Source organism: Megalobrama amblycephala, linkage group LG4, assembly GCF_018812025.1.
Source record: "Megalobrama amblycephala isolate DHTTF-2021 linkage group LG4, ASM1881202v1, whole genome shotgun sequence".
Lineage (NCBI taxonomy): Eukaryota > Metazoa > Chordata > Actinopteri > Cypriniformes > Xenocyprididae > Megalobrama > Megalobrama amblycephala.
In genome coordinates this window covers 9,336,247-9,359,247 of record NC_063047.1, presented here as the reverse complement: position 1 = coordinate 9,359,247, position 23,001 = coordinate 9,336,247, and the positions used below count along the sequence as shown (strand labels likewise).

The window sequence follows — 23,001 nt, the reverse complement described above, 5'->3', positions numbered from 1 at the left end:
GATTAGCTGGTTCAGGTGTGTTTGATTAAGGTTGGAGCTAAACTCTGCTGGGCAGTGGCCCTCCAGGACTGAAGTTGCCCATCCCTGGTTTATTGATTCACATGTGGAGCAAAGCTAGTCTGTCTGGTTCGATCGCACAGAAGAACTACTGTAGCTCAAAATGTTGAAAAACTTAATGGTGCTAAATAGAAAGGTATCAGAACCCACATGGGGGTCTGCATAGTTGCAGATTGGTCAGAGTGCCCATGAGGACTCCTGTCCACTGCTTAAAGTGCCTACAATGGAAACTTGAGCGTTAGAACTGGACCATGGAGCAATGGAAGAAGTTATAGAGAGGTCTGGTCTGATCAATCAGTCACATTTTCTTTTAGATCTGGTGGATGGCTGGGTGCATGTGTGTCATTTACCTGGGGAAGAGATGGCAGCAGGATGCACTATGGGATGAAAGCAGGTCGGCGGTGGCAGTGTTGTGCTCTGGAAATGTTCTGCTGGAAAACATTGAGTCCTGGCATTCCTTGACACGTACCACATACTCCCCTTCATGGCAATGGTGTTTTCTGATAGCAGTGGTCTCTTTCAGCAGGATTATGCAGTTTGCCACATTGCAAAAATTGTTGAGGAACATGACAAAGAGTTCAAGGTGTTGTCTTGGCCTCTGAATTCCCCAGATCTCAGTCCGATTGAGCATCTATGGGATGCGCTGGACCAACAGATCCAATCCATGGTGGCCCCACCTTACAACCTACAGGACTTAAAGGACCTGCTGCTAATATCTTTGTGCCAGATACCACAGGACACATTCAGAGGTCTTGTGGAGTCCATGCCTCAATGCATCAAAGCTATTTTAGCACCACAAGGAGGACATATATTAGGCAGGTGGTTTTAATGTTGTGCCTGATCAATGTATATATAAACACACACTATAATTCAAAAGTTTGAGGTCAGCAAGATTATTTTGGGGTCAGTACGCTAGGATGCATTGCATTGATCAAGAGTGACAGTAAAGAATGTTACAAAAGTAAATCCTCAAACTTAAACTGAAGTAAGCTTTACCATCACAGAAAAACAAAAATAATTTTTAAAATATATTAAATTAGAAAACATTGTTTTTAAGATTTAATAATATTTAATATTTCAGATAGATAGATATGTTCATAAATGGTATGAGTAAATGGTATCAGTCAGTATCAGTATTATAAGCAATTATCTTTATACCCGAATCCAGTGATTATAAACGTGTGTTAGTGGGCTGTATTCAATAATATTCTCCCATAAATATGTTAGCACAATTTAGAGATGTCGAAATGAAATATGACCTCAGCAGGAAAAGTGATTAAACACTCTGTGAGTGACATGAACAGTAAAATGCCTATAATCTAATACACCTCCATAAAAGGGGGACCTAACTTGCTTGGCATGATTCAGAAAAAGAAGGAGTGACCTAAATCTGAAACGATGAAAACAATTCAGTGAGACCAAATGTTATAGCTAATTTAGAATTAGACCTGGCTGCCCTCTGTTACACATTCATTTAATGACATTTCTCAATGAAAAGCTGAAATTGAACAAGATTGAATTTCCCTTCATGCTGTGATTACAATGGAACAATCAAGGGTGAGAGAAGCCCTGAATATGATTCCCAGTGGACTATAGAGTGAATCTCCTCCTGTCTATCTGCTTTCAGACCTTAATGATCCTCAATCAGTTTAGTCGTACCCTCGTCTCCAGATAAACACATTTCAGTAGCTCATTTATTTTCATGAGTTTCGGAGATAGGCCTCGCTCTTTGCAGCTGTCACTCCTGATTTTTCCATATTGCGCTGACACTCTGTCCAACATTATAGAGCATAGGGCTTAATTCGTCTATACAGGTGCAAAATCTGGTCTTATTGCCATAAATAAGCTGAAGGACTGTGGGCGCATATGCATTTGCCTGCTTTAACCTCATATCCTACAGACGTCTATAACCTCTAAAGCTTGTGTCCTCTGTTCCCTTGGCAACCAAATATAAAATCTCAGAAAGGATAAGAAAAATGGCATGCATTGGCCAAAGGAGAGATGTTTTATGAGTTTTGGATGGGTGCATTTGAACAAAGACAGAAATCTGGTCCTTTTTCGCAGGGTGGAAAAAAATAACCCTTGACGGTAATACAAGCTGGGCCCCTTCAGATAAGAACCTTCCCCTGTGGTTTAGCGATAGCAGTTTATTAGAATTCTGTGTTACCCCTCAGAGTTGAAGTAGACTGGCAAGGCTTTGAGAAAAGACAGACAAGATAGATGTGATTTTAGTTCTGATTCAGGAGATTGAAAAACAAATACATAATGGGATGTTACCGTCATGTAATTGCTGGTAATGGAAGCATGAGAGAATAAAGACTAGGTTACCTTTGCCCATGGCTAAAATTTGACTTTGAAAGAAAATGGATGGATGATATTCCATTCAATGGATGATATTCCATTCAATAGTAAGATAAAAACAAGGAATATGATCCATAAAGGTTTTGAATTTATTTGACTAATGGTAAACATTGTTGTCGTTGCTCATGGAAAGCTTTGATCTTCTGAGGGACATTTGTTACAAAAAGGATTTCAGAAAAAAATTGGGATAGTTTACTCAAAGAATAAACCAAAGCCTCTTACCCCACATCAAGGATATAGCTTGGGGAAACTGAGAAGCTTTGAAAACTGGTGTAATAGATATTTCCTCCGACAACGGCAGTGATGTATCTGTTGGTAAAGTTTGGTGAGATAATTTAAAAGCTGAACAGATCCCCCCCCCCCCACCCGGGGTTCACCTTTCTTTTGTGCTCATGATAGTTGCTTAGCCAAGTAGAACATTTACAAAGTATGTTTTGTTACGTTTATGGATTTGACTCTTTTATCCAAATGTATTTGGGATATACATTTCATCAGTCAATGCTTTCCCTGGGAATCATACAAATGATTATGCTGTTGTTTGCTCCACCAATTGAACTGTATAGGAACATAAAATAGGAACTTCAATGTTATGAAAGTCAATGATCATTCTTTACATTTTTGAAGCTAAAGTAATAGATTTTTGCTATGTATGATAAGAGAGGGGTGACTGTCATTCTGGATGATCTCAGACATCATAAATTGTGCAAGACTTTGATTTGGCCGGTTCCTCTTGGATCTGTCTCGAAACATGTGTAGGGAAGGGGACAGGTTATTTATTTTTACAAACAGCCATCTGTCGTGGCAGATTGCAAAATGGCTGCCCTCTAAATATGATCTGAATCCAGAGCAGGACACAACCCCAAAGAACAACACACTGGGGCTTAAAAACTTTCCAGACTTTTTGGCCTAAATATTTTTTGCATAGACATTTACATTTTTATCTGTCATATTGTCTAAAACTCAATTATAATAAGCACATGTTTTATGATAGCCAAGTTGGTACTAGTTCATAAACCAGATGCTTTTTCTGAATGTAATTCGTAATGGTGTCTTTCAGTTCATAGGATGCCTCCCAGGGTTAACCAGGCCATTATTTGTCATGCAGTACAACACTAATCTGTTGATGACATGAACAGAGAGAAAAAGAGAGAAAAACTTTCATAAAGTTTTTTTAGAGGAGAGCTCGAAGAGGACAATTTTCATTCAAATTGAATTGCTGAGAATTAAAATGATTTCATTTAATTTGGCCCTTACTGCACAGTCATTACTAAAATGTCACCAGTGAGAATTTGTCATTGAATGAAAATACATAGGGCAAATCATGTTATCTGTGTAACTGTAATAGATTATCACGGTGTGAAATAATACATCAATGCGTGAAATGATACATCAATGCAATACATCTTTTTAAAGATCTAATGAGAAGTAGGCGGTCTATACACTTTACATTCTTGTATCCATACGCCCTAAAATGTGCAGCCATTCATTTTCATAAATTGTTGAAATCCAGAGATATGCTTGTATAAGATATTGTATCTTCATGAAATTTGCAGGTTTATATGTGGACCACACATGTGGAAAAAGAGGGTTTGGATTGTAGAGCTGTCAATCAGTCACTCTGGTCTAGATATGGACCCACCAGGAAACAAGCAAACAGATGGCTTGGTGTCTTGAGAATGAAGCTTCCTCACCCACCCCCCACAAACCCCGAAAATAAACCATTGGTAAGATACTGTAAGCCCCTTGGATTTCTTTAAACTCCTCATCCAGACTAATGCAGAATTCACCACAATTTACTGTTTGTTCTTAATCTTGTGCATTAACCATTGTGATTGATTCTTGCCTCAAGATTTCCAGGATTGATTACATCACTTCTGGTGGGTAAGGATACAAACCGATCCTTTTCTCATTTTGAAATTACATTAAGCATATCATAGAGATACACAAAGATAGAAAACACAAAGATATTTGACAAATATTTGGTCCATATTGCAGATGGGTTGAGTTCTATTTTTGGGGCAAGCGTCTGATCCTGTGGGCCTAAAGCTGTTGAGGGGACTGGGCTTGAGCTTATACTCAAGCAGGTGTCCCCACTGTCATCTGTCTCACTTCACAAGGGAACCACCAGCAGATCAACAGCAACCTTCTGACAGTAGAAGACGAGCAATGATGAACTTTATTCACATCTAATAAGGTACATTTTATTACTATAATAGGTGTTTTGTGGGAAACTATTTGAACTGTATTTTGGCTGGAGAGGATGGGGGGTCCAGCATTTTTTGTTTTCTTTTTTTCTCCCTTGGAATTCAATGCATTCACCAAATTTTCAGTAAAATAATGTGTTCAATTTACAAGCTTTCTGATAATCCAGAAATGAATAGATTTTCAACCTCCTGAAATCTCTCTGTTTATATCGTTTTCACAACAAAGCAATAAGATGCTTCATCAAATATTTATTTAGTTTTCATTTACCCATTTTCTTGTGAAATTTAACCAGAGAGAAAAGAATTCCCAAAAGCCTATACACACCCATATGAAGTATTGATCTATACCCATCTAAAATTAAGCATTCCATTTGTCTTCATACATTTCAAGTGTTCTTGTTGGATTTGGCCAGGATTCTGCTCATTTCTCCCCCCTCTTGACCTGGATAATAAGATTAAAAAGCCCTCTGATCAGTAATGCATGCAACATCTCAGAGGGAATATTTTGAAAGCTCAGAATGTGTTTGGTGTATAATGCTGACTGTAAATCACAGGAAGACTGACACTCACTCCATGGTGATTACACAGTGGCACTGTGAGGATGTGGGTCAATCTCAGAAGGAATGGCGCATAGTGGGAAGTGAGGATGGATGAGGAAAGAGATGACAGAAGGGAGATGGCTTGAGCTCTCATAAGGATTCCAGGCATGCTCAGGACTGATATTGAATCCTGGTCTTATACATGTCCTGTAAATAAAAATCTAGTGCAAACAAAGAGACTGCTGCTCTTATCGCTTTAATCTGGTCTCGGAGGAAGGCAAGAGAGAGCGAGAAACCAAATGATAGGGTAGAGAATCGCCTTCTTTGGTATTCTATTTAAACAATGAAATGGCATTGTTGGCATTTGGTGTTATAGAGAAGGCTTTGCAGTAAAGGTCAGTAAGACTGCACCTAGTCTAGATGTAGTTTAAAATGAAAACAGAACACCACAGACATATTAATGACTTCAATGGTGTACTGTATATTTAGTGCTTTGTTTTTTGTTGTTGTTGTTGTTTTCCAGAAGTCTAAGGCCAAATTGAAAATCAAAACTGTAAATAAGCAATGTTTTAGAGTTTAGAAGCATAAAATGAATTTGAAATATTTAAGAATTAAAAGACAGGGTTATTATAGTTGTTATTATAGATATTATAGTTTTTTATTTATAATAAACTTTCAATGTAACTTTTTTTAGTGTCGTTTTTGCTAGTTTTATCATTGTTCGTTCTAGTTTATTCAGTTTTTATTTTAGTTTTGGTAGTTTTAGAGCTGTATTACTATATAGTGGCATTTTCATGTTTAATTCCGGGAGGCTGTAATAGTTTCTAGTTTTTAATATACCGTGTATGAAAATTGTATTAGTTTGTATTATGTAAAATTGTTTAGTTTTGCAGTCATTAATATTTTATTTAGTTGAATTATTCCCAGTTATAGTTTTATCAAAATTATTTTTATTTATATATATTTTTTTTATTTTAGTTTGTTAACAACAATAATAATACTTTTCTAAGAAATAGTCAGAAATTCTAAAATTCATATTGATTTTTCAATAGATTTACATTCAAATTTTTATGCTCATTAGTTGAAAGGCACTGCTTGATTCTGTACATGTCACATGGACATTTACAGGTGCTTGGTTTTCATTGGTTAGATACAGTATTCTCACTGCACACTTTATCCATTACAGTGGATTCAGATCCCATGATGCTGCAGTGCGAGAATGAGCAGAGGCTGTGTCATTTTTGGAGCTAGAATCAGTCTGTCTGGACGTGGGATTAAGGGGTGAGGAGTGACATGAAGCTTTTTAGACAGCTCAAAATCTTCAAGGACTTTGCACGCAATAATCGACTGGTTGTGATTACCAACTCCTGTATTAGTGGTGGTGTTACTTGTTGAATCAGGCTCAAAGTTGCCTTTACACTACAGAGTTGGTATTATGGATAGAGTGTTGCTGTGTGATGCTATGGATACAAGACTTGAACTATTTTAACAAACCAACAAATGGAAATTACTTTGTGGCTTCCTTTGTGTTGGACTGATTTCAGATCTGCTGGAGACAGAGTCACTCATAGCTTCCAGGGTATGGTCTGATATATATTTCATTAGGCTTTCAGCTGTGTTGGTGATACTTCCAACCACAAACCAGAACACCTACTTTGAAGTTCAGCATAATTTATTGTGCTCACGTTGCTGATTTGTGTATGACATCATGAAGGATGTGGTGATGTTCAGGACCAGGAGTGGAAAGGCTAGTAGCTTTCCATTCAAATGTGAAGTTCACAAGCCTAAATTCTGCATGCTGAATCATTATGAGTCGCTTCAACGTTAAAGTATTTTTAATGTACAGTATGATTAGCTTTTTTTTTAAACGAATAACTGGATAAAATGTAGCTCAATTCTTTTTGAATAAATATATGCTGCTACAACACACTTGGTTTCCTTTAATCAAAAAAACATTAGAATCTTTGAACATTGGTAAATTAAATTATATTGGCATGATTTATATGTATTATTATTTAGACGTGTTAAAGTTAGTACTTGTTTCAGAAATAACAAACCCTCAACAAGCTTTCATGCACTCTTTTCAGTTACCAATAAGAACAGAAGGCTAGAACATTGCATATAAGCATTCATTTAGCTGTGATATATGGGGAAGAGAGCGAATAGCCAGGCAAATATTGAATAAGCCTCTGAGCTGTCGCAAATAATGATCTACATGTGCGAGTGTGTCCTCGTACTGCCTCTGAAAAGTAAACTTTTATATGCGGAACAAGGAAAGCTGTTAAGGATGAGTGTTCAAAGAAAAGAGAATGCGTTTTAAAGAGTAACCAGCTTCCATTCTCAGTGCTACCAGATATGATGGAGATTTTGTCCTCCTGTTAGTATTTACTGAGCTTAACGAGAATATATGAAATGAGACGGTGGCTAAAACTTACCAAGGAAATCCATGAGCATCATGGCTGTCCAAAGATAACAAGCAAAACAATGCTCTGAGAGAGACAGAGGCTCTGTGGATAGTGGCTTGCCAAGAGCGGCTTTCTGAGGTATTTGATTTCAGAATTGCTCCTGAATTACCTTGGCAAGAATGCAGGTTACACTCCGTAGACAGGGAGAGGAACTCATGCCAGGAGAGTAGTGGGTATCATTATGCTATCGTGTTTGCAGCATTCACTGTGTTTGCAAGCAATACATTGCCCTACTGTTGTGTTAATGTCTTTTCTTCATCTTCTTTTATCATCTATCTGAGCATGTTGAGCATTAGGTTTATTGTATTTTAAATAAAAGAAAATTAGTCTGCATTTCTGCACACAATCAACCTCAAGTACTGTGAGAAAAATTAAGCTTTTTAAAGGGCCAATCCACACATTAAAAAAAAAAAAAAAAATATATATATATATATATATATATATATATATATATATATATATATATATATATATATATCATTATTTATTCACATTCATGTTCTAGCAAAGACAATTTATAGTGCCCACATCTGTCAAGCTCCAAAAAGGACCAAAAAAACATGATAAAATCAGTCCATAAGACTGTGTGTCTAAATCAACAAATAAAATGTGGGTCTTTTCCTCACACAAAGCTATCATATGACACTTTTAGGGTTTTTTCCCCTGTTTGGAACTTAACAGCCACTGATGACTATGAACAATGTATATCATTGTATCTTTTAATGCAAACTGTTTCTTTAATTCTTCCTGCAGCATGTTACCTGTATTCATTCACAAGCCCAAATTACCACACACTTATATAAGCCAGAATAACAGGCTTTAAAATTATAGATGATATTAGTTGGCTAAATATGGATATTGCACCTTTCATCGCCCCCATGCCTTTTCCTCTCTCCTGCTTATAAGGTACAGGTTTGCAGTATGAGAAATTACTACCTTTATACCTCTTTGTCAAGTGATGCATTAGACAAAGGTTTCGGTGGGAATCAATGAGTGAAGAATGTAATGATATATTTTGCTGAGCCAGAAAAGGCAAGATTGGTGATTCAAAGCATGTAATTTTGTAGTTGAGACAGAAGACACCTTTTAAAAGTTTACAAACCACAATATTCAGTGTTCTATTCAATATACAATTGTTTGAACATCCCTAGAGCATTTGAGCAGCCTTAATAGCATCCTTTGATAGAAGGATAGTCTGTTGTGGTGTGTTAAATTGATGTTTTGGCTCCATGACTCCTGTTTATAACTGTCCAGACCACTTCCCAGACTGCCAAAAGCTTCTTTCTGTAAACTGACCCTAATGGGATGGTCATAGTTGGCAGGACCAAGAATGTAATTGCCCTTAAAAGCCGAAAAGTGACAGGAGCCTGCTCGGACAGAGTATTCTTTGTAGAAATAAGCAAATAAGCTTGAGTTTAAGTGTTGCACTGCTAAGTCAGCACTTGTCAGGTCTATAGACAGCAGTCCATAGTAGGCATAGTTTGCAAAAAGAATGAGAGAGGTTAAGCTCTCAAGTTAAACCCTCCCTAAAAACAAATATGAAAACCTTTTGCGCTTCTCAAATATCTTGACCATTCTCAGGCTGTTTGGTTTGTTTTGTTTTGGTCTCTATGAACAACACTCTTGGCTTCCTTGTAAGATACTGTATGAGACTAAACTTACACAATGAAATGTCCATTCTTTGATGACATGCCAATCTTGGCTCCTGAAATGGATATAAAAAGGCTGGTGAGCTGAGCTTGCGTGACATATAACGGCCAACTACAGCAACTGAAAACACACAGAATACACACTACCCAGCTGTCCTGCTGCTCCCCACTGGGCTCTGGCACAAACAAAACTCATTTGGCCTCAGCTCTCCTGAATTGAACACGGTGTCCATGGAGAGAGAGCTTCATCTTTCCACAGTCAAGTGCACTTGGCACCCAATTAATGACAAAAGGATGAGGGAAAAAACACCTTCCACTGCACTTTTTGCTGTGGCAGTTTCCTTAGACGAGAGGAAGATTAGCCATCAAAATAGACAGGTAATGCGTCCAACTCCTCCAAGCTCAATAAAATAGTTTTTCTTTCACTGAAAATGTGAAGAAACTGAGTTTAGAAACAGAGTGATTGAGTGTTATTTACAGCTAGGGTCTCTTGAAGACCTTTTCTTCTCTCTGAGAGAGCGAAACATTCTGCCATAGGATCCAGTGCCAGATGAAGAGCATCTGTGCCAGCTCCTTTTCATTCTTCACAACAACCAATGGCATTATTTAGTCTGCTGTGTTGCTAAAAACAGGCTCATCGATGCTCAACGACACTCAGTGTTCCAGATCCATGGGACCGTGGTTAAGCATTCTGACATCATACTCTCTCAGACGCTCTTGAGTAGCAGATGACCATTCTGTCATTTCACAAACAAGACAGAAGGAACTTCTGCTGAAGATGAGAACTGTCCATGGGAAACAGGTGAACTCCTGATACAAGCAAGATATTCAGAACAATCATGTGATACTGTAACTTTAAGGTCATACTTTAAAGGCAAAATATGTTAAGATTTTTGCATTAAAATACCCTCAAAAAACAGAGAACAATGTTGCATTATTCCAAATGTTTCCAACAATGTTTAAATCCAGAGTAATCAGCTATTTTAACCAGTGTAACGGCCCACCTCATGTCCAAGTTACCCTTGATTTTTGGTTTTACTTCAGTAGAAACCATGGAAACCCTAAAGATGCTTTTTTATATATTATGTGTGTTTTATTAGATAGGTGAGCAGCTGTTTGGATACCTTTATTGAAAGAAAACTAATCGTAAAAATTTTTATGTAGCTCAACACGGTGAGTCTTATTGTTTGAATCTTTTGTTTTCATGATTTACTGTGAGTAACATGTTTGTACCATGCCTCAGAGACAACACTTGTCAAGTGGCTAACATAATCAGAAAGAGCTTTTGTAGTAACAGTAATACATCATTTTCTCCACCATACAATATATTTTAAAATTAATTGCATGCCATTTAGCAACACAAGTCATCCAGCTTTTATTAATATGATATTCTAATATCAATGTGCAACAAGTGTCTCATACCAGCCACTGAGCGAATGCACAGAGTAACGTTAAAATAACATTAACATTTTAATATGATGGTTTTGACCAAGTAAAACTTTAATTTGTCAAGTAAACTGACCTGTATGAGTAATTTAGCACTTGCGGCTATTTTGCGATGAATTTAAGTGATCAAATGTAACTGTAACAAAGTTGAAGAAGGAGGCAGAAATTAAATATGACTTTAATTTTAAACTAAACCTAAAATGAAAGAAGCAGCAGTGGCTGACTGTGGCATATAAGCATAATAAAAACAGCAACGTAAAATGCCCCAGGCTATCAGCCCTGCCCTGCTTCATACCACAGTAACATTAATAAAACTTTAATACATTAGCTCACCCATGAACATTCTTTCTGCCTGAGTCCCATTGGATTGTGGAGGTTTCCATTGGCTGTGGAGGTTAAGACGACAACTCCCATGATTCCACGCTCATTCATGACGTCTTTGTTATTTATTTGAATAAACGACGTCTAGCAGCGACACTTGTATACTGTGCCTTTAAGGTCAAACTGTGACATTAGCAGAATAGTGTTCCATTAAATGTGCACTCAATGTATTTTTTAAAATGGGCTCATCGGAAATGTGCCTTTACCTAAATTTTAGTGAAACTCCACAATTCACTGCAGTTTTCTGTTGAAATGAACACTAGTGGCAGTAAAACACCAAAACCTTTTGTTCTTTTTCACACAAAATATGATTATGGGGCAGATTATCGTTTAATAAAGAGTTTTTTTTCCCCATGGTTCCTTGCACAATACCTCAAAACACTTACCATAGTGCATGCTTTGTAAACTAATACATTTTGACATTTCTATAGCATGCTTTTATTTTTTTTCTTACATAGAACAGCATTGCACTTTCGATGCGGTGCGCTCGAGTACCCATGAAACAGTCACAACACTTGATAAAAGAAGAAAAAGAATAAAGCTAAAATGGCATAGTTGCTTCAGTAAATGTATTTTTATTTCACTTTTGCTTTTGTTAACACTGTCGGTTAGGTTTAGGGTGGGGTTTACTGTAAGTGGTACAATATTTTTAAACACAATAAAGCATAAAAGTTTTAGCGCCACTCACCAACCATTTAATTTCCTAACTGGCGTGGTACGTACAACAACTAACATAAAGTGTTGCCAGATTTACATTCATTTTTTGTGCTTTTAGTGCCACTCACTTGACATTTTACTTTGAAAATGTCTTGAAATGTACAAGAAGCGACATAATATCATGCTTTTATAATGATTTTGAGTTGTTTTTTTATTTAGTTTATTTTGCACAGGTTTATGGATTTATGCTGACACTTTGCAGCATATTATGCAAAGGTTGTCCATTCTATTGTAGAAATATGCTATTTAAAATAAACCATGATTCATTTATTTCTTAAATGAAAGTGTCCAATAATATGGACATTACTTAGATAAAGTTAGTAGTATTTGGCTGGTCTTGCATTAAAATGGCTGTCAGCATGAGACAAACTACTCCGTGTACAATAAAACAGCTTTTATTAGGAAATATGTATGACTTTTGTGATTGTACATCATTTTATTTATTTTTATTTTTTTATTATTATTTGAGAAAAAAAATCCTGATTGCATGATTAAAGTACCAAATGATGTAAAGCTGTGGGCCGGAGACGTGCAGCAGCCGCTCGGGCATGTTCTTGGCTCTGTGACTTTAGTGTTTAGTGTCTGTGTTGCCTCATCCAAGGCTTTTTTTTCCCAATCCACCATTGAACTGTGCAAAATGGCCAGACACTGGCCTGGTCCAGTAGTAATCAGAGAAGCCTGTCTGCCCTAGAGGACAAATAGGATTTAGCATGGCTTGGATTCTTGCTCTCTTCCCAATGACAAAAAGAGCACAACCTCCTCAGCTTTCCTCTAGCAGACTGAAACAGTGAGGTCATTTTCCAAGAGTCTCCTGAAAAGGTATCCTTCATCTGATGGTTAGACCTGACCAGACAAGAAGATTGCAGTGGAAGCCAATCAATCACTAAAGTGTTTAGCTCCATTGAAAGAATTCCTGATTTAGAAAGAAAGAGAATGAGAATGCAGTGACTCATGCCTACAAGATGAGTTGCATGCTCCTCAACTGCATCAAACAGATTCAGTAAGATAGATTAATAAGATGAAGCCAACTCTTTTCTCTAATAATATGACTATGCTCATGTCCCCCTCCCCCATATCTGAATGGTTTCACTCTGAAGTTAAAAATAAGTGGCTGCAGAAGCCATTAGACGGTTTCAAATTTGTGTAGAGACGAGGTGTTAATGAAATGAAATGACAAGAAGCGTCAAATCTACTTATGTGCTTCAAGATACTGTACCACGATATCTGATAGAAGAACCTTCTGGTCAAACTTCTGAGGAAATTGCTTCTAAGAATATCCTAGTGAAAAGTAGCACTTGTGTGTATACATGTGTGCATCTTAATTAGATGTCACTTCAATGAGTACATTGGCACACATTTAATCACCCATAGTGTTTTTGTGCTCGCAAAGGCTGCTTTTGATCAAAAATACAATAAAACCATAATATTGTGCACTATTCTTACAGTTTAAAATAACTGTTTGTTTTAATACATTTTAAAATGTATTCAAGTGGTGGTAAAGCTGAATTTTCAGTAGTCATTATTCCAGTCTTCAGTGTCCTCGAGAAATTATTCTAATATACTGATTTGGTGTCCTGATAAACATTTCTTATTGTTAGCAATTTTGCAAACAATTATTTTGCTTAATATTTTTGTGGAAATCATGATTCTCTTTTCAGCATTCTTTGAAAGTTGAAAAAGAACAGCATTTATTTAAAATATATATTTTTTGTGACATCATATATGTCACTTTATCTTTTGCAATTTATCAATTGAATACATCCTTGCTGTAGTGTGTATATGCAGGTTCATGCACTGGCTTAAAGTGTTTCTGCTGTGCTTTAATCCTTTGGATGAGGATAAATGGGTTTTCTTTTCACCAAAATAAAAATGTTTTTGATTCTCAAGGTCTAGATATCCAATGGAAATTAGCATAAGAAACAGACAATGGCTCTCTTGTAGGAGATAGCACAACAACTGGAGTGGATACAGGACAATATATCATTAAAATGACCCTAAAAATATAGAAAAATATAGTTTGTGCATCTTAATATGTAAATCTGCACATTGCTATAGTTACATGCACGTATGGTGTTCGTGTGCATTCTGGTTTTGCACAAACACAAGCAATCATACCAGCAGATTAATAGAGCATGGAGATGTGTTTACTGCCACTGCTTTAAGAGCTCCCAGGAGGCAATAATAACTCTGCGTGTCAATAGCAGGGCACATCACAGACGGCCGGTATGGTGCTACCATATGCCAGTCTCAAGAGGAGGGATCGTGAAAAAATTGTCTCGAACAGGGCTGTGGAGAGAGGGGGACAGTGGGTAGAGACAATCTCTCAATGTAGGTGATAGAGGGTAAAGGTAATACGAGGAGTGGAGTATAGGGGTCCTGTGTCATTGTGATGGCTAATATTTCAGGATTTAACGATTCATTGCAGATCTTTTACTAATATAAATACTTTCACAATACAGGTGATTGTTTTGGGGGAAGACTGAGTTTGAATTTATTGGACACAGAAAGGCATTGAGCGATCTCTATCTGATCCGTATGTCATGTCATGCTGGGACTGGATGAGCCCATGTAGACATCCTAGTCTCTCAATCAGAATGTGCTCTAATACTTTCAGGGCATGATCAGAGCATCAGGCCAGGGTTGAAACCTGCTATTCGAGACACTACATGAGACTGAATGTGAAAGGCGGCACTATGAATATCCATGGCTTACCTTTTCTGGTTGGATACAGATGACTCATTAATGTTTTGTGGAGGGTTGTGATTTTTGCAGTGCTAACCGATGGGAGGTCATGCAGACCAGTATAGATGTTCAGTTTAGTCCTGCATGGTGGGATTTATTTGCTGTTTTTGGCAACAAAAAAAAAAAAAACTGTAAAATTAATTTACAGGTGATATAGTAACACTACAATGTGCACAATCATGCACCACATATATTTTTTAGGGTGCAATAGAGGTAGTTATGAAATTACAATGGGCCCAAATGGGCCCTGGATGTTATAAAAATGGTTGTAAAATTTTCATTTTGTGTGCAAAAATATTGTCACATGAATGAATGAATGAATGAATGAATGAACGAATGATTTTTTCATTTTATATTTGTTTATGTATGTGTGCTTGTATGTATTCCTTATTAAATAGCCTATATTTAATATGGAATACATACCTATATATAGCCTATATAAATATAATTTTCATGCTTTCCTAATTTTGAATGGCCATAATGCTTCTTCATATTAAAATGTATTACATATTATATTAAATAACATTATTATTATAGCCTATATTATTTTATTTTTATGGATTTTGTTTTGAATGTTTTTTGCTTTGCCGTCAGTTTGATTTATGATGCTTCTACATATTGAAATGTTTTACATATATGAAATAGCCTTTTTTATTTTATACATACATATGCATACATATACATATACATGCATATCAAATATATATGTATTATATATATATATATATATATATATATATATATATATATATATATATATATATATAATAAAACACTTTTTTTTTTAAAAATGTTTTTCTTCGCTCAAAAATCTCCTTATCAATTTGCGTGGTCATGATGCTTCTGCATTAAATATTACTCTGCACTTACATGATTACACACTAATATGTGTAAGTTTTCCGGGACTGAGCTGGAAGTAATAAGACTCTGTACGAAGAATGTGTACGTGCTGCTGTGTCGTCGTCTTCTTCCTCTCTTTTGCACCTTGAGACTGAAACAGTGTGTTCTTTGTCTTAAACACTGCCTAGTGGCACACACAGTTGAAGTTACGGAAACAAAAACAAGAGGGCCACCATGTCCATTCATCCTTCTGAGATACTCTCCCAGCATTTCAATGCACACCCCTTTCTCTAATGGACTTTGCAGGCGTCTGCAGCCCGGCCTACAATGAAATCGGGGTCTGCTGTGCACGTCAGTCACACATGAATGAACCCTGTAAGCCTAGCCCCTTCACTCTTCCTTTATGCCACGGAGTGAATATTGAGATAAATGGATGCACCAGTCATTAGATGGGCTGGGTGGGGGGTTAAAATAAGCAGTGAATACAGAGTTCCATTATACAACTCAGCTTGGTGTGTTTTTTAAGGTAAAAAAGCCCAGACATTGCCACAGGCTTGTCAGGAAGATAGTTGAACTTTAAGTTATTCACCTCTGTTAATATCCTCTGAGGATGTTCTGATTGAACTTTTCCTTTGCGTCTTCCTAGACCTTGCTTTAAAATGACAGTCGGGACCGTGCGCTGACTGACAGGCGGAAAGAGAAATGAGGGAACCGGAGGAGAGAGGGAGAGTAATTTAGGATCCGAGTGGTGTTGAGGTCTTAGACCCGTCTGAGGGGACGGCTGATGACAGCCAAGGTGAGAGGCGAGCTGCCTCGGTGCTCTCTAATGTCAGTCACGCTCTCTCACTCGTACATCTTTTCACTTTATCATGAAATCTTTTCCTCCCTGATCTCCTTTTTCTCACTGTCTGAGGATTCTTTCACATTCTTGATTCCCGTTTGAATGCCCCTTAGAGATGTTCGCTTTTTTCCTCGAACTTGCTGTCTCATTGAGAACGAATAATCTACAGATGTTAGATGGTTTCACTGGCTTCAAGAAAAGTGGATTTTGGCTCTGTTTTTTGCACTGCTTGTAAGACATGAGTGAGCCAAGTACAAATGGTGAGGTTTTGTGAGTTTCCATGTTAATTTTACAACTTGAGTTAAATATATCTGAGTATGCATCTGATATACTTTAATGCATCTAAATTGAATTCTGTGTAAATTTATATACAACTCATATTCATATAATAAATCTTTAAATAGAAAAGCAAAACAGTTACTTGCTTTCCCTTATTTTGAAGATTTATAGGCCATGGATTAATTTTCTCCATAGGGGAATTGATTTTGAACGACAACTTATAAACAATTATACGAGGATTTTAATTCCATAAAGCGCTATGAATAACATAGATCAAGTTTTACTATGCTATCAAACTACTTAAATATTTGCATGTTTTGTGATAAACATAAAATATATTGTCTATGTATATATAAAATTAACATCTTTAAATCAATAGTTTTATGTCATTCACAATGCTTCATGTGACAGTTCTTTCCCTCATTAAAGCAGTTAGGTACAGTACAACAGTCTTATACTTTTCATATATATATATATTTTTTTTTTTTCATATTTTTTCAAATGCTTTTTTGCTGTAGTCTGTATTGAGTCGAGATTATTGTGATTCATCTCGTAGCAGATTGGTTTGGTTCATGGCTTAGAACTCTTAAATGAAGACTTTTTTTAAAAATCTCTATGGGGAAAAATGAATGGGAAAAAATTTCCAAAACCAAGGCTGCTGCAAAAGTGGGCTAGCACAGATCTACCCTATTCAGTAAATTCCTTTTCTTGCTTCAAATTCAAGTTCAAATTCTACTTCCTGTGGGGTGTGGCTAGTTGAATTAATTGAATTCATATTTATGAATGTAAGGGAGTAAATTCTTCAATTCAAAATTTTGCACAACCCTGGTATATTTATGTATTTCTTTATGAAAGATACTCATGCTGTTTTATCCATCACTTGCACTCACGGATGTGGCCATGTTCTGTTTCTCTGCATATCTTTGAATGTTTGAGCTGGCAGTCAGTCAATGAGAACTGCTGATTTAACTGATGTTTGAATAGCTGAGACTCATTTGATGAGTTTTTGAGTGAAGCGTCTTCAGACATTTACATCTCTCTAGTGTTTCCTCCTACCGTAGGTTGTGGAGCTCCGTGGGAATATGGCAGTGTGGCAAGATGAAGAAAACTCTATCATTAAACTATGTGTTATGGTTTCTGGCCACCACTATGTCTCCATCTTCACTAACCAAACCTCAGCTTTGAAGTTAGGCATTAAATTACTGGAGTTTTAAGTGCTTGTTGTTTAAAGGACAGAAATTTTGCCATGTGTCAGCTTGTTGCTATGAAACGCTGTGTTGAACCTCTCTGTGGGCTTATGTGATTACTCAGAGATCCATCAACTTCAGACTCACCTGGGTGCATTGTTTTATGCCTATAGGATGATAGATCGAGGGAAAGGCTGTTTGGTACCATTTGTAATTTTGTAGCTCTCCGAATACACAGCAAAGGTCATGGCCTCCAGCATCTGTGCATCTCCAATTACACCTAATAGCATTTTTTGAGCCCAGCAGTCCATGTGTATCTTTAATCCCTGCACTATACATTAAACCCTCTTGTTGTACAGCAAAATCTTCCATGAAACAAAATATCAAACTATTTTAGCATTGAAAGTTTAAGTTATTCATGAAAAAGGATGAAGATATTTGTGAGCGTTGTTATGGTGGAGTAGATCTGTCATGGTTTTTCGATCTAGAGTTGAACTGGTTGCCCTGAATAATCAAAACACAAAAGTAATATGTTGTCATGGTAACTATGGTAGGTGATATATCTCTCTGTGATTGCTTTGGAAATACATAAGAATTTTCCTCAGAATACCAGGTGCCATTTTCTCAATAAATTTCCATTAACAATTCGCCTGGAGGGGTACAAAATTAAATTGTGTGAACGGGAAGTAGAATTTAACATTATATTGTATACAGTAGGAAAAAGGAACCACACACATGTGCTTTGCATTGTATTACATTAGGATATAGAATGGAACATGTGAGTATATTGATTTCCTGGTTAAAAAAAAAAGCTCATTACTGATTTTTTTCTTTCTTTCTATATATAGGGCAAGAAAGCATTGCATGAATATGAATATGAATTCATCTACATATAAATGTCTTTTTTCTAAATAGAACTCAGCTGGAAACTTAAGTTGTACATTGGAATTTATTCAGTCAATAAATTAAAATCAAAACCATACAGAAGTTTCTCTCTATATATTGCATTTTGTTGGTGTTTTACAAGTTAAGTGTCTCTAACTATCAGAGCACATCAGATGAATGGCAGTCATTATAATACAGAAAAGATGTTTGTGCATGTGTCTACACAACTTAGACTGCTTAAACCAGTTTAAAGAATGACATCATGCACCATAAACATATCAATGAGAAATATGTGGCAGATTTTTTCCACATTTGGCCAGCAGTTTTTCTTTGTTTCTCTCATGCAGGGGTTCAAATTTGGCATGTGAACTTCTAGGGGCCACAGGGGGTGGCTATATATTAACTTTCAAATATCATAAATTGTCAAGTTTATGGTGACAATGGTGTGACCTTTCACCAACTACTGCATATCTAAAGGAGGGGCTTAGCAGGCATGTGCATTATAGAGACTGTGTATCCAATGATTCATAGAGAGATGCGGTCTTTGAAAAATGAGATTCGATGATACTGATCTGCTTTGTTCAGCAAGGGAGACCGAAAATGCTTTAGAGGTGAACAATGTTATATAACCCATCTGTACATATTTATTTTTTTTTTTTACATGAAGACAGCATTGTAGCAGAACTCCATAAAACTAAGAACCTGTTCTCCTGTAATAAATGCTTGAATATAAAATTCTTTGAATATATGATGTTTTTAATCCATTAATGCCTGATGAGGGGAGCAGGAAAGGGATTTGATTCTTGGCCCAGATTTGTCAAAGTTCCTGTCTGTGCATTTAAATACATAGTGGAAGTGTTGGAGCCTTCAGAAGGAAATTGCCTCGGCTCGCTGTTATTGAACAGAAGTCAGTGCTGTAAATACAGACTGAATCTCTGAACAATAGATTACAAACATTACCTGTTCCACAAACATAAACACATGACTGAATTTCTGTCAATATAACAAAAAAGGGGCGCACAAGACACATGCATGAAACATAAACTTACACTTCGTACATGATTAAAGAACTCTGAGGTATAAAAAATAAAAGGAAACAATTTGTTCTTATTATATAGTATGTTTGTGAATGACTGTGGCAGATGTGACCATTATTAAATAGAGATATACTTGCAATACATCCTAACCTCCAATATCACTAATGTAATGAATTCATTACATCTCATTTATAGGAACCGAACAAGTGACAAATGATTTTTCTAAACTTAACAATTCACAGATTCTGAGGCATTGTTTAAAATAAAACGCTATATTAAGTTAATGTCACCATTATGTCCTGTATTATCTGCACCTGTTCTCGTTAGTCCCTGATTAGTTTACCTTTCTCCACATGTGCCTGTTTAGCTCCCTCATCACTCTGTGTATTTGTACTCCCCGTTCTGTTCATCCTGTGCTGGTTATTGAATGTGGACATGCTGTTTGTTACCTGTTATTCATCAAGTAAACTTTAATGTTATTTGTATCCTGCATCCCTCGCCTTCTTTGCACGGTGTGTTCCGTGACAGAATAACCGACCCTCTAAACGAGTATATATTTCTAAGATGATGGACTCACCTGTACTGTACCCCCTTCTTCACCTGGAGAACTGACGGTGGCTGGGGTACCTAGCCATGATTCTGCAGAGCGGTGAATTCTCTCTCGTCACTCGAGAGCCCAAGGCACACACCAAGGCTGTTCCAGTACCAGAGCCGGAGAAGATCAAAGCGCCGGAGCTTTGGCAGGCGGATCAGTCCATCGCAGAACCAGGAGCGGACATTGACCTAATAGATCTGTGGTCGGCGGATCCTATTCCCACCCAAGTCCCCACCCTTGTATCATCAGTCTCTTCACCGGTTCCATCCAGAGACCTTCTTTTGCCCTCTTCCCACCCTAACATCCTGATCCCGCCTCCATCACTGGTTTCGGCCAGTCTCCTGAATCCGACGGCACCCCTGGTGTCATCAAGCTCCTTGGCCCTGCCACTGCCACTAGCTCCGTGCAGCTCACCTCCAACAGCATCACGGCGTGAAAGAGAGTCTCCAGCTACGCATCGGGCCTCCACGCCTCCACCTCAGCTCATCACCCCGTCACCTGCATCTTGCCTCACCACTCCTTCATTACTGCCAAGGCCCGTCTGCCCGGAGACTCCGCTCAGTTCCATCGGGACTCCAGGTCAGCCTTCAGCGGTTGACGCCCAGCTGCTGACACGGACTTTTGGTGTTCCGGTGATGCCTACAACCTGCACCCCTACGTCATCATCGGACTCCTCCCTTCCTCTGGCTTCCCCGTCGCCCTCTCTCACTGCATCGTCGCCCCGTCAGCCAGATCCTTGTCAACGCCTCAGTCCTGTGAGTCAGCAGCTGGGCTCCAGGCTTCCAGCGCTTTGGGTTCGCCCTGGTCTGTCAACCTCTCTACTAAGCCGGTTCCTACCTTCACCACGGTTCCACCTCCGTTGTCCGGACCCCGGATTCCGCCCAACCCATCACTCAGGTCTCCACCCTGGCTCCTCCCACCTTCAGCTCCACCATGGTCCACCATTCTGCCGACTCTTCCACATCATCACCATCCGTCACCAGCTCCACGCCCTCCACCTAAGCCTCCACCTCATCTCCACACCCTCTTCTCTGTCGTCTTCACCTGTTCTCGTTAGTCCCTAATTAGTTTACCTTTCTCCACCTGTGCCTGTTTAGCTCCCTCATCACTCTGTGTATTTGTACTCCCCGTTCTGTTCATCCTATGTCGGTTATTGAATGTGGACATGCTGTTTGTTACCTTTTATTCATCAAGTAAACTTTAATGTTATTTGCATCCTGCTTCCCTCGGCCTCTTTACGCAGTGTGTTCCGTGACAGTTAACAGCAGTATTTCATTTAAGGTATAGTTCATCCAAAAATGAAAATTCTCATTTCATCACCATTATGTCGTTCCAAAATATATGAGTGTCTTTCTTTTGAGGAACACATAAGAAGAGACCTTGAATAATGTTTCAATAGAAAGTCAGTAGGGTACAAAACAACACTAGTCCCTAAAAATAAACAAAGCAAGTCATTTTGCAAGTCATTTAGGTTTGGAGCAACATCAGGTGAATTTTCATTTTTGGGTGAACTCTCTTTAAATATGAAGAATTAAAGCATTTGATTGATGTAGTGCTGGTGCTATGTGTTCTTTTGGTGCCATTTGTTTTTGTTTTCTATGGATTGTCCCTGGATAAATGTTGAACATGATTCGTGATTTAAAAGAACTAGCAAATCTGCATTGAATATATTAAATTCAAAACATGCTTTCATTATGGTTTTTAAGGGCCATATGTAGGGTATGAAAATAAGGAATAAACGTACAGTACCACTCCGGGAGGTTGTGGGGCCTCTTAGAAATCCGAACTGGTAGTTTATTGTAAGGGAACACTAGAAGGATTCCAACCACCCACTCCCCCAGTAAAAATCGGAAAAATAGTCATTTAACGTGGTGAAGAGAAAAAAAGTTATTTGCTGCAGATTTCTGTTAAGGACTTAACAGACTTTTGTAAAAACGAGAGAGGCATGCAAAAGTGTATGCAGTGCAGATTTCTCCGTGTTATTTTAGAACACCTGGGTCCCCTGAGAGCCCATGGAGATTTGTGGAGCGTTGCTGTTGGAATTTTTTCAAGCTGTAATTGCACTTGCTATATCCTTGGGGAGAACTTAAACACAAACAATAGGTGTGATTGGTGCCTGAAGGTGACCTGAGATGTTTTTTCTTTTTCTTTTTCCTTTTAGAGAAACTAAAAAATATGATAAAAGGTAGTCTTTTTGGCAAAATGGTGTGGACAGCTGAAGGGACAATAAATGTGAGACATCTGGACTTACCCAAGCGAATCTTTATATTTTCTTGTGGCAGCAAATATGGTTTTGATGACAGTCCACAAAATGTGACAGTTTTGAAGTATTTGTAGATGCATTGTAACACCTGGGAGGAATTATTCTGTTGTATTCAGTAACTTTCTGCTTTTAATTGCATTTTCTGTGTTTTCTCAGTTGAGGGCATAAAATGTTTAAAGAGATAGTTCACAAAATAATTAAAATCATTTACCCACCCTCAGGTTGGTCCAAACTGTATGATTTTCTTTCATTTGTGGAACACAAAAGGTGAAAATATGAATATTGTGCTGGTCGTTCTTTTCCATGGATTACAATGAATGGTGACTGGAGCTTTAAAAGCTTAAAAAAGGAAGAAAAAGCACACCAAAAGCTATCATAAAATATTATAAAAGTGGTCCTTAAGACCACTGTTATATTACTGCTATATTACAGGTCTCCTGTAGCCGTATGATAGATTTACAACCAAATTTTGATCAATGTATCAGATCAGTGTAAGTGGAATTTGAGAACTGG

At 37.6% G+C, this 23,001-nt stretch overlaps 1 protein-coding gene across 6 annotated transcripts in view; it reads left to right on the top strand.

Annotated features, from left to right (window-relative positions):
- Positions 1-23,001, top strand: part of tncb (tenascin Cb) — a 100,352-nt gene that overhangs the window by 27,441 nt on the left and 49,910 nt on the right. For 5 of the 6 annotated variants that reach the window (XM_048187298.1, XM_048187301.1, XM_048187300.1 and 2 more), the window contains 3 exons: positions 3,972-4,142; positions 4,268-4,299; positions 4,414-4,612. The gene's annotated coding sequence lies outside the window, so the exon portion shown is untranslated. The remainder of the gene's footprint in view (positions 1-3,971; positions 4,143-4,267; positions 4,300-4,413; positions 4,613-23,001) is intronic. The other variant, XM_048187297.1, reaches the window with a different exon arrangement.